We start from the raw sequence: 13,349 nt of genomic DNA, 5'->3' as shown, positions 1-13,349 counted from the left end.
TATGCAGCCATGCTGGTTTCTTTGGGGAGCTGTTATTTTTCTTCTTCATTGGTATTGTGCTAGACTGGGCTTTTGTAATCTCATTTTTCAACATTTCCAAAACTTCTTGAGTTGTTTTCCCCTTGAGGATTCTCATCCATGGAATTTTTCCCAAGCTCTAAGTTTATTGAAATTAGCTCTCTTAAAGTCCAAGACTCTAGTTTCACTTTGTTCTACTACTTGTGTTTGCATAATGTTGAATTCCAATATTGCATGGTCACTTGCCCCCCCTAGTTCCTGTGGCTTCAACACCTTCTATCATTTCCTCTCTGTTAGTGAGAATTAAGTCCAATATGGCTGATCCCCTTGTTCCCTTCTCTACTTTTTGGGAAACAAAGTTGTCTGCTAGCTTTGTTAGGAACCTGTTGGATCTTCCACTTGGTGCAGAGTTTGTTTCCCAGTTAATGTCAGGGTAGTTAAAATCCCCCACTACTATTGTGGTGTGCTTCCTACATACCTTAGTTAGTTGACTAGCAAAAAGTTCATCTACTTCCTCTGCTTGGTTGGGTGGCCTGATAATTCTCATCATTGTTGTGCTCTATTTCTGTAGAGAGGTAATTATTTCTTATATATAGTACAACTCCACCTCCTCTTTTATTTGGTCTATTTCTTTTAAATAATTTAAATCCTTCTAGCTGTATGTTCCATTTGTCGGTTTCATCCCACCAAGTTTCTGTAATGGCAAAAATATCGTATCTGCCCTCTTTTACTTGAATTTCTAATTTGCCCTGTTTATTCCTCATACTCTGTCCATTGGTGTATAGACACTTGAGTCCATTTTAATTGACACTGTGTTTACTATCTACATAACCTATGTTATGCCTGACTGCCCCTATTTTCTTGCCACTTGTATGATTCCTGCACATGGTATGGCACTCACTATTAAATGCTTGGTTTTGCTTGACAGCGGGAGTGATAATCTTACCCGCACAAACATCTGTGTTACATGCACTGATAACCCTATGAATTTTAGATTGCTGGGGACAGAAATGTTCTGTATCAATTAATTCTCTGTTCCCGCTGTTCAGTTTAAATGTTTATCCAGAAAATCTGTGAATTTAATGCCAAGTAACTCAGTCCCTTTCTTGAATGGGTGCAAACCATCTCTTTTGTACAGTTTTTCTTTGGACCAGCTGCAGACATCATGACTAATAAAACCAAAGCCTTCCCTTTTACACCATTTCTTTAGCCACATATTAAACTCTGCTACACACTGGCTCTTCCCTTTTTGTTCCTTATATACTGGTAAAACCTCTGAAAGGATAAGCCTACAATCTATACTACTAAGTTCATACCCCAAGCTCTGGAAATTATTCTTCACAGAAAGTACATCTTTTTGGGACAGACCATTTGTGCCAAGATGTATAATAGCATCAACATCACAGTCTTTACTTGCATTCTTGACTATCTTAAGAATACACCTCTTGTCTCTGCTGGAAGTAGCACCTGGCAGACACCTGACCTCTTTTAAAACCTCCATATCCTTTCCTAAATTTACATCCCTTATGATTGAATCACCAACCAGAAGGTGACTTCTTTTTTTGCAGACCTTGCTCTTCTTGTGCGACTGATGTGTGATACCTGCTTTCCCATCTTGCCTTTCCGAAGTAAGTTCTTCATTTTGGACCACGATCCCCTGCTCATTTGAGTCATCATTATCACAATATAAACATATCAATTGCTGCTGCAAATATGCGCATTAAAATGTTTTAGATATAAGGATATTTACATAGGCTTGATGAATTTCAAAACTCACAAGGCAATTATACTTTTAAAAATGTATATTGAAAAATGTAATATAATGAATAGTTATTTATCTTTCAGCAATCAAGCTACGCATCAGAAAAAATAGCAATTTAAATCCTGATATTTTTCTCAAGCGTCTTCATCCTTCACTGCTGCTGGGTACGTGGCTTCAGTCGTGTTTTACTTTTTATGATACAAGTATTCTGCTTGGTGATTCTAGTTGACACTGGCAAATAGATTGTTAAGCAAAGCAGTCACTAAGTGAAACTGAGTCTGTGCTTATGATTTTACTTCATTTTTTTTTGCTTTGCAGGCTTGCAAAGATCATAAATGTGAGGATTGCTTGCAAACTCACATTTTGTCACCGTCTGCAAATGATCACTAAATGAGGACTATCTGTAAGGTACAGAGTAATAACTCTTTTTACATTCCAATTTACCAACGATATATCATGGTTTTCATCAGATGGGCTTGTACATATTGTTCTCTGCTGCTCATTAAACTTTTGATCAATTGAGGATTTTATAAAATGTTTTTGAATAATATAGAGAAGATGTTTAGAGAAGATGTCTGTCAATGATAATATTTCTCAATTTTGGAACATTCCGATCAGTATGTCAGAAAAGCAAACCTAAAAAAAAGCAAAACCAAGTCTAGAGTTAACTCAAGCATATGCACAATATTTTATGCAAGATAAAATGTCTAATGTGTCTTGCAAAGCCAGTGTTCTGTTGCTAATATCACATTAGCTCAAAAGTATACAAGTAATCCTCGACTTATGACAGTTGGAATTGTAATTTCGATTGCTAAGTGATCATTTAGGGATGTGGTTAGATGAGTTAGTACATGACCAGATCTGATTTTGCAACCATTTTTACCACAGTTGTTAAGCGAACCACTATGGTCATTAAATCTCAGTTAAATGAATTATGTAGTCATTAAATAAATCTAGATTTCCCAATTTACCCTGTTGAGAGCTGTCTGGGAAGGTTGTAAATCACCATCATGTGATCACAGGATGTTGCAATCATCGTAAATGCAAGACAGTTGCAAAGTGATTGTCACCATGGGGAAGGTGCAAGAATTGCAACTTTGAGGACAGGTGATAAGTCAGTTTTTCCGAGGCCATCATAGCTCCAAACCATTGATAAATGAACAGTCAAACGTCAAGGACTACCTTATGTAATATATTGACACATACTCAGGATACAAAGTTGAATAAATTTCTTACAGAAACTATAAATATGAGGTAGAAGAATTAAATTTTACAAATGATCTCAGTTGTTTCACTACTGTCACTGTTAACACTTTTAAATTATTCTTTCGCTAAACTAAAGATCTGGCTGACACACTGTCAGATTATAAAATCACAGAAAAAGGCAGTAAGGAAGAACCTTCAATATGAAAATCCTTGTGACTGAACAAAAGTTCTGCAAAGAAACCACAGGTGACCCTTATTCAAAAATAGTTCAAACTTAACATTTCTATGTGGCAAGTTTTAGTAATAGAAACATTTTAAGAGCTACCTTACTCAGTTTTCAATTCTTTTCTTTTTAAAAAAACATTCCTTTCAATTAGCAGGCTCCCTGCAGAATTAACTGACATGAATAATGAACAAATGGTTCTCTTATATTTCCTACTGTGAAATTTATGTGAAGATGATTCAAATGATACACACGTATTTATGCCACACATAACACAAACAGAGGTGGGTTTCACATAAGTTTACCACAGGGTCGCCGCATACCAAAACTGTGGTTGCGCACGGGCCCATCCACAGGTCCCCACTACTAGTTCACTTGAACCAGTCCAAACTGGCTGAATACCACCGCTGAACACAAATAAGTACATGTCTGTTCTGAAAACTAATGGTAGTCTGATCTTTTCTGGTATTCGTTTTAGATGAGAATGCATCAACAGTTACATACCAATAAAGGACAATATGTGTAGTTCAAGGTTGAAATGAAGAGTCCTTGGTGCTCTCTGAGCTTGGCTGTTTTCTTTCAGACATTTTATTACCCAAATTAGGTAACATCATTAGTGCTACCTCGGAGAGCACCAAGGACCCCTCAGTTACATACCATTTTTTTTTAAAAAAATAGTGCTATTGTCTATTGTCACAGGCTCACAGATCAGCGCTGTTTGAAATGGAAAGTTTGATTTTAGAATTTTTATTCCACCTTTATTTTTATTAATAACTCAAGACAGCAAACATACTGTACCTAATACTCCTTTCTCCTGTTCTTTCCACAGAATTCCTGGATATGTAGATTTCTAGAAGCAACAGTGCCATTTGGTATAGTGATTAAGGCAGTGTTTCTCAACCTTGGCAACTTGAAGATGTCCGGACTTCAACTCCCAGAATTCCCCAGCCAGTGAATGCTGGCTGGGGAATTTTGGGAATTGAAGTCTGGACATCTTCAAGTTGCCAAGGTTGAGAAACACTGGATTAAGGTATCAAGTTCAGGAATGGGTTGCTGCCAGCGTTATTGCCGGTTTGCAACCCAGGTACAACGTGCACATGCATAGTTCAATGCAAATTGTTTTGTGTGCATGGGCAGAACAATTTACAGTGAACTGTGCATGTGCAGTCACTAAAATCCAAAATGGCGGTGGCCAAGTGGTAGTGAGGAAACCGGTTTGGGGGGCGTGGCAGGCCTGGGTCATTGCCAGTTCTGCAACCCAGGCCTGAATTCCACTACCAGTTCAGCTGAACTGGGCTGAACGGGCAGCAACCCACCTCTGATCAGGTTACTGTGAGACCATGAGTTCTAGTCCCACATTAGGCACAAAGGAAGCTGGATGACCTTGGGCCAGTCACTTTCTTTCAGCCCTAGTAAGGAGACAATGGCAACCATTTCTGAAAAACCTTTCCAAAAAAGCTGTAGGGACTTCTCCAGTAAATCTCTGAGAATCAGATACAAGTGAATGGAAGGGGGAAAAGCAGATACCTGACATCAACTGGTGAGAAGGAGTACATGTGATCCTGATAAGTCATCTTCAGAGTACCAATTCTGAGCCACTGATATGAATGGATTCTAGTTTCCTTGTTCAACAGATGTATAGAAAGTTGACAATAACCTTTCTATTTTTATTTTATAGGCTGAAAAATGTTTTAATTTCTGATTAAATGATATAACCTTGGAGACTTTTGATGATGCACATTAAAAAAAACAGCTTCATCCATCACCAAGGGAAAGCAATAAACACTTTTATGGTTTGTAGGGGGGGGGGAGAGAACTACATTGGGGATAATGTACATTACATTATTGTTCAGGAAATTGTAATTTTTCCAAAGACATAAGGCAGAAACCGGATGATACAAGTGGAAGAAAATACTATAGAATTAAATTACTGAAAAATGTAGTTTTTCAAGAATTAAAATTTTTTCATAAGTGCAGAAACATGTTTAATTTAGAAAAAAATCTAATTCATAGCTATATGATTTAGAATACCTGTCTTGATGGTGGTGCTTGTGGAAAAATACTGGAATAAAAATTTATTGCAAAATGAATAAATATAAGCCAGCAACCTGATGTCGCTGCAAAAAATTATAGGTTTCATCAACAGAAATAATATCAAAATCACAGAAACTAATAACTGCACATTATTTTGCATTAATTAGACACCCCACCTCAGTCTACTGTATCTTGTTCTGAGCATGCAAACTTAGGAAGTGTTGGAAAAAATGCCTGGGTTTGAATCTAGCCAGATTGTCATAGAATACATAGAACACACAGAGGAAAGTTTATTCAGACAGTATAATATGGAGTACACCAGTCAAAAGGTAGGTTATGAGATGCTCTTGCTCTGAGGACATGTGAAGTCCAAAATGGGCTTTGTTTGTAAAGAGTGCATTAGATATATATCTTCCTAGATGTGGAATATTATGAGGGATCTGATATAGTATTGTGATTTAGGAGATTTCCTTATCTTGAAGTGATTTTGCTTCCTGGCTGGCTTCCTTGGAAGACGACCTTTTGTCATCTGTAGCCTTCCATAAAATGAAAGGTTAAGTATCTTCTGTAACTTTGTGGATTAGAAGAGGTTTTTGCCTATTTAAAGGGGTGATCCAGTTGGAAGGTGGATAAGTTTTCTTCCTACAGAAGGATTCATAAAAATAGAACAGATTCAGAATCGGGCAAATGGAATCATCAAATGATTACAAACTAAGCCTTATAATAAAATATTTCACTATAATAATCACTGAGAAAAGATCAAGTATCTGAAAGGACATTGCACAAAAGATTAAAATCTGATCTACCTTGTTTCAGAGTGTAGGACCCAGAAAAATAAATTTAAACAAAAACATATTCTGGCAAGAGATATTTGATAGACGATCCATAGATAGTAGATTCCTCTTCACTGGATTTGTTCAAATGAGATGAATCCATCTGGGATGCTTGAACTGGGACTCCTGTACTCCTGCAAGTGATTGGACTTTGACTAAATGGCTCGTTTCAACTTACTAATTCTATAAAGGCAGCAGGAAAGAAATGTTGTAGCCCTGAAATAAAAACCACATTTATTTGCATCATAACATTTTCCATATTCCTTAAGAAATCTTAATGAACATAGAGGCTTTGGGAATCAGTGCCCAGGTACTTTTTATTCAGAATCTCTACAGGTAAAAAACAAAGCAAGACGTATTTGGATCAAATTGCCAGGCATTGTGCTGTAAAATTTGCTAGAACTTAAACCTGTTCATAAGAAGCTGAATTTAAGTTTAGTTAGGAGTACTAATCAAATAAATCTGAAAAAATGAACAAAGAAACTTCACCTAAAGGGCTAAAAAACAAATCAGAAAGACACATATATGATACTCATACCAGGTAACGCTAGTTGGTTGCTTATTCCTTAAAAAGATCTGCATGGCTTCAGTAATTCAGAGAGCATTTTTAAATAAATGTACAAGAACAAGGCTCATATAAGAGAAGAAAGCTGCCATCTCAAGAAAAATCCTGAGCGATCGTACACTTGAATGATTTTATAGATATATTGATATAGATATAAGCTTCTTAACCCACATTCTTACTAAAGGATTCAAGATATTGAGATTGCTCTGGAATGAGATGGAAAATGTAGTTAGATATTACAAATGTTTCAATGTAATTTTTTTAAAATATATGAATAATCTTGATGTTTCAATAAGTATTAAACAGCATGGAAAACATAATGGAAAGCAGTGGGACATAATAGAGAAAACCAAGCCATTCAATCAATAGAAGCAAATGCAAAGTTAGCTATTCATGTACATTCAGAACCACTGCCAAATTGTTTTTTCTTATTTCATTTTAGCCAAACAATCTAATTGAAATCATGGACAACCCATATCGAAAGCTAATATTAAAACACCACTGGTCTTGTCCACAATTGTGCATAGCATTTCCAGAGCACATGAAATGCAGGCATATGATACGTATCACCCACACATTCATACACAGATAATACATTTATCTTCGTTAACTTATAAGAGCATAGAAGCTATTTAAGAATACATACTAAACTGAAAGTGAAATGACAAGATATGGTTAAACTGTTCCATCTACAGGCTAAATTGTTCCATCTGCAGCTACTTTTCTCTTTGTGGAACAATCAAATTTTTAAAATAAGTGCTCAAAAGTGTTTCACTACCACCTGATAATAACTCATATGTATTCAAATCAGCAAAAATATTCATGTGTTTTTCTAGAGGGGATCCCTTTACATGCATTTCAAATTATTATAATTTCTGGCTCTTGTAATTCTAATTCAAACACAGAATGGTCATAATTTAGTACATGTAGGCTTCATTGTTGAATGTCTAAATAAGAAATAGCATGGGCCATAAATGTCTAGGAGACATTTAACTCTGACAATATATTTACTTCATCAATTCTTAGCTCTGATAGTACAAGAAAGTATGTTTGCTATACTGATATACGGATGTACTCATAAATAAAAAGTCAATCATTACACTAAAGATCATGACTGTGTTATATTGCATATCACTCTTAAAAACAGCCCGTGATGGCAAACCTATGGCACACGTGCCAGAGGTGACATGCAGAGCCTTCTCCATGGGCACGCAGGTCATTGCCAGCTATTCTTCTGGTTTCCAGCACGCATGTGCAGGCTGGCCAGTCTTCACAGGTGCCGGGGTGCTGGAAAATGGCCTGAAAACAGGCCGTTTTGGGGGCATTTTCACATCGTTTTTAGGCCATTTTCAGGCTGTTTTTCGGAAATTGCCCTAAAAACAGCCTCAAAACAGCCCGGAAAACAGCCTGAAAATGGCCTGAAAACAGCTCGAAAAGCACCCAAAACTGCCCAAAAAACAGGCATGTGCGTGCCAGCCAGCTGGTCTGTGGATTTCTGGTGCTCTGGCGCACCCACATGCATGTGCATGCATGCATGTTCCGATTTGAGCACTCGGTGCCGAAAAGGTTCTCCATCACTGCTCTAAGTTTACCTGAAATTCTTTCAAAAATCCGAAAAATTGAAGAGATATTGAAAAGGTATATAGTAGTAAAGATGTTGAATTAAGACACCAAGATATGGTGAGGTCTAGTCCTTCCTTAGATATGAAAGTAATCTGGTTGATTTTGGGTCAATAATACTCTCTCAGCCCAACTCACCTCATAGAAATTGTTGCAGTGGGGGAAGTAAGCAGGAGCATTATGTGTGCTGCCTGAATTTGTAGAGAAATAAAGGTAGGATAGAAATTAAAAAAAAACATATATACATCTCTAGGCAAAAAATGAGAAAATGAAGTTTTGTGGATATTACTGAATTGCACCTCTCAGCAGACATCGCTATTTGTCAAGCTAACAGGCTGCTGGGAATTTTATTTCATCACTGACTGGAAAACACAGTTCTACACTCCTGCCTTGAAAAGATTCTGGATAAAGAAGCAAGCAGTGGGGAAAAGTCACATGAAAATAGAATTTTAATTGCCAATTCTGCATTCTTCTCTGTTACTTCATCAGCAAATGTTCCCTCTTCCTCAGAGAATTATGACAGCTTGCTACCAGTGATGCTGAACATTGAGACACCATGTTAATTAAATAAAAATATGCCAGTGAGTAACTCTGAAGGAATGTTTCCAATCTTGAACAGATGGATGTCAGACAAAGTGAGATGTTAATATCTTTAACAAGTTTATATATGAACATTTTAAGGATTAGTGATCCAGGGGAAAAGCAATGACTTTAACATAGATGACCCTGAGACTTTTGAGAATTACTCTTCTAAACATAAAATTATCTGCTGGTTATGTTATACAAATATACCAATTTCTTCAAATCTCTCATTTACTGGATGATTAAGAAAAAGGATGGACTGCTGTGGCCTAGAGGTGGAGCTCTCACCTCACAATCAGGAGGTTATAAGTTTGATCCTAGGTAGAGGTCTCCTACTTGGGCAGGAGGTAGATGACCTTTCCAACTCTGTTAATCTGAAACACAATGTTCCTTTCAGGTCACTTTATCTGTCTCTGGTTGAAACATTAGATGTTGCCATTATTGTTCTATGGGACTAAATACTCTTTATACTTTCATTCAGCAACTACTACTTTCTTCTTTCATGTGACAAAACTGATGAAGTCTTCTTCAGATTGAGGTCAAATATTGATGATTGATGATAAACTTAGCCATATTATTTTCTTGGCAAAGTTCAGAAAATATTTGTCATTTCTTTATTCCAGAATGTTTTTTTAACTTCCTGGACTAGAAGGCCAGTATTACAACTGAAAAGCAGTGCCTCCAGGCTTAAAATTCCTAAAAGTGAGGATCCACCAGCTCTTTTGCCAGCAAGTTCAAATTGATTACACTGTTGTAGTAAATGTATGTGGTCCTGGAGATAACTTGGTGCCAACCCATAAATTTATATTCAGGAGGAAGAACTGCCAACTATATCAATATCTGGACTTTAGATTTAGTCTACATGAAAATCTTCCCGAGTGAAAACATTTTTGCAACTGCTAATTAAATGTCCTTTATTCAGCAGAGGCTAAGCAGCACTTCAGATTTGAAGCAACTCCATAAACCAAACATATCTTTTCCTGGGATCACATCACAGCTGAGAAGGGCAGCCATGTAATACAATAAAACTGCAGCTGTTAAAAACATGAGCCATCCCACATGCTCCAAAGGGCTTTTACTCCAATTGAATTTAAAACGCTGTACAGTACACATGATTACATAGTAACCCTAACTGGAAAAAAGGGAAATTACCTTTTTGTTTCAAATGGGTTGAAATTAGTGGTTAATTCTATTAGCAATTTAGCCCCTGTCCATTCAAACCAGCTCCAGAAGCAGTGGGAAGTGGGACTGTTGGTGTTGGAAGTGGAATAGTAAAAGGAAGCACTGTCTTGTGTAACATGTGAATAAACAAGTTTGTATAACATCAAATATTTGCTGATATAAATTTTAAAGTAAAAAATTTAAATTCATTTACATTAAATTACCAATTGGTACTTCTTAGAAGGAGTACAAATGTAAATGCCCTACATGGAAGAAAAATAAAAATAACTATCCATGTCTATGAACAAAGTATCTATGCATAAAAACCCTGTCCATATAATCCAGATAACATTAGGATGAAGTCTTAACAAGCACACAAAATTGAATCCTGTTTAAATACTATATGACACAAATCATGTTTAAGATTATTTAGTCCTCGATTTACCACAGTTCATTTAGTGATTGTTCAAAGTTACAACAGCACTGAAAAAAGTGACATGACCATTGTTCACACTAATGATCGATGCACCATCCCCAAGGTCATGTGATCAAAATTCAGGTGCTTGCAACTGATTCATATGACAGTTGCAATGCCCTGGGGTCATGTGATCATCTTTTGTGACCTTCTGACCAGCAAAGTCAATGGGGAAGCAGCTACAACAGTGTTACCAACATAACAATTGCCATGATTTACATAATAACTGTGGCAAAAAAGTCATAAAATCAAGCAAAACTCAAGAATTGCCTTGCTTATCAACATAAATTTTGGGCTTAATTGTGGTCATAGGTTGAGGACTACCTATATCCTCTTCCCTTGACAGTTCATATATTTGTTGAAAGAAATATCCATCTGGTTCAGTTCCAAGTGGGGAGAAAGACACTGGAAATATGGAGGCTGATTGGAAATATAGTTTATTGATGGATAGGACCACATGGGTTTGAGGTTCTGGGCAGCTGACCACATGGAGTAGAGAGTGAGGGTTATTTATGGGCCTTGACCTTGAGTTTCCTGTTCCTGTAGCAAGAGCATGTATTCTATTGGTTGCTGTAGGGGTCACTGCTAATTTTGTAGGCTGTCTGGGTCCCAGGCTTGGTTGAAGCTTGCTGGGTGATGCAATGAAAGGGCTTGTTGTGCCATGTGGTGAGCTTTGCCGCTAGATAGTGGAAGGCTAATCCTATTATGTCCTGAGGGGCCATATCTTAATCCTATCAATCTGGACTTTAAGGTATTTTGTCTTGTAGATAGGCTGGTCTAGTCTTGCTGGGCTATTAAGGAAGGTAGAGACTGCTTTCCAAGAGCATGTTTTCCCCTTTAATATTCTGCCTTTTTTAATATTTCACAAAATATTTCATTCTTCTAAGAGAGAGGTGGGTGCTAACTTTCTACATATTAAAAAAACCGAAGTAGGCGGTATTTTTTCAATTGTTGTCCTAGGACCACTGAGGGACCCCCCCCCAAGACTCTCCCAGGAGTTTGCACAATCCAAATGGTTTGAAAGCTTCTGTTGAAAAACAAACACTTTTAAAATCCCATCAAGCAATCATGAGGAGTGGGATGTAGCATCACAGTCCCCAATCAACCACAACCAAGTCCAAAATTTCTGCTGCTAAGCAAGACAGTTGTTAAGTGAGTTTTGACCCATTTTATGGACCGTCAGGTCCCCCACCTCACAAATTATTCAGCGCTCCAGTGTAACCTCTAGCTTTATTTTTTCACTAGGGTGCATTGCGAAACTTTGTAGATACAGGTGCAGTTCATTTGTTGGCTACTAGGGTGCATTGCAAAACTTTGTAGATGCAGGCGCACTTCACTTGTCGGCCACTAGGGCGCATTGCAAAACTTTGTAGATGCGGGTGCACTTCACTTGTAGACCACTAGGCTGCGTTGCAAAACTTTGTAGATGCAGGCAGGGTTCACTTGTGGGCCACTAGGGTGCAATGCAAAACTGTAGATGCAGGTGCAGTTCATCTTTTGACCGCTAGGGTATGTTGCATATGTTGGCTTGCAATACTGGACTGCAGTTTGTAGAGGAGCCACCAGAGGATGCTTTTTGTAACTGGTAATGGTATTTTTTCCTTGTTGAGGGCTGTCAAGCTAACTCTCTAGTTTTGGAATTCCTAAGGGTCTTTACCCGGACTCGGAACCCATCATGGACCCTGCTAGCTTGGTACCTCCTAAGGAATTTGTCTTTTTCCAATATTTCATAAACAGCCTGCCCATATCTTGCAGCTGGACTGCATTTGCCTCGTGGCCACTTGACTTTCAGACGGCTCTGCCCACACAAAGTAAGCTAATGCTGGGTTGGTTGGGCCTCTTGATTGCCCCTTGTTGCCAGGACAACTTATCAATAAAGTTCAAAGGACTTGGGAGGTAGGATCTGGGCTAGCTGACCTCTTACTTATTCAAATTCCGTTGCCATGGAGACCTTTCCATGAGGCTTTTACAACCACTTAAGGAGTAAGGCTTGAAATTTGCTTTGATTTACTGAAACAGGTTTTTCTTTCTTTCCTAGCTGCTGCTTGCTTCCAAGCCCCATGCGTTTGGCCTTAACAGCAGCAGATTGGACTGGATAGGTTGGGAAGGGGGCTGTTTTATTATGTGATTCCTGTGGTCCCCTCCCCTGGAGCTCAATTAAACAGAAACAAAGTCTATCTTGCTTTCAAACAAGGAAAGAGAGGAAACATGTTTTTCTAATTCTGCAGGATCTGCTTTCTCAGTATATCAGAGGAGAAACAAAGAGTCTAGCCTGTAAGCATTCTTCGACAAACAAAAACAGGCTTTTCAGAGCAGATTGAGCCAGCTAGGATGTAGAGGCTGCTTTTCTCATGAAACTCTTGGCCCCCTTTTAGCACATTTTCTTAATCACAACAAAGTCCTTCATCTCAGGAGAGTTAATCAGCCTTTCTCACTGAAACGGGATGTTTATCTTTGCTCCAAGAGGGGGTGGGGGAAATCCCTGCAGCTGTTCTCAGTTAAAATGCAAACAGAGGTTGGGATTCAACTTCAATATTACTGGAGGAAAGCTCAAAATAACACCATCTTTTTACTGTTCTGCCTCATTGTAGGCTTGCTGGGGGGTGGGGGGTGGGCATGCAGTTAACTCCAAGCTTAGGAATGTCATTCAGAATCAAGTTTATTATCAGGCATTCTTAATAGCAAAACTTACAGTTCAATGTTAAGATACTTCTGACTTTCCATAATCTGTTCCATCACATGGTGTAAAAAGATGATGATTTCATTCCCGTGTTGAGAAGAGATACAGATAATACTACTCAGGTTCACAAAAGCATTTAAGCTGCCCGGCTATAAACTTTGCACGCAAGCAGAATGCCCCAGTGGCCAAT

The sequence above is a fragment of the Thamnophis sirtalis genome, unplaced genomic scaffold (assembly GCF_051295495.1).
Source record: "Thamnophis sirtalis isolate CommonGarterSnake01/CBP01778 unplaced genomic scaffold, rThaSir2_p1.2 scaffold_7, whole genome shotgun sequence".
NCBI classification, from domain to species: Eukaryota; Metazoa; Chordata; class Lepidosauria; order Squamata; family Natricidae; genus Thamnophis; species Thamnophis sirtalis.
This window is presented reverse-complemented; position numbering follows the sequence as displayed.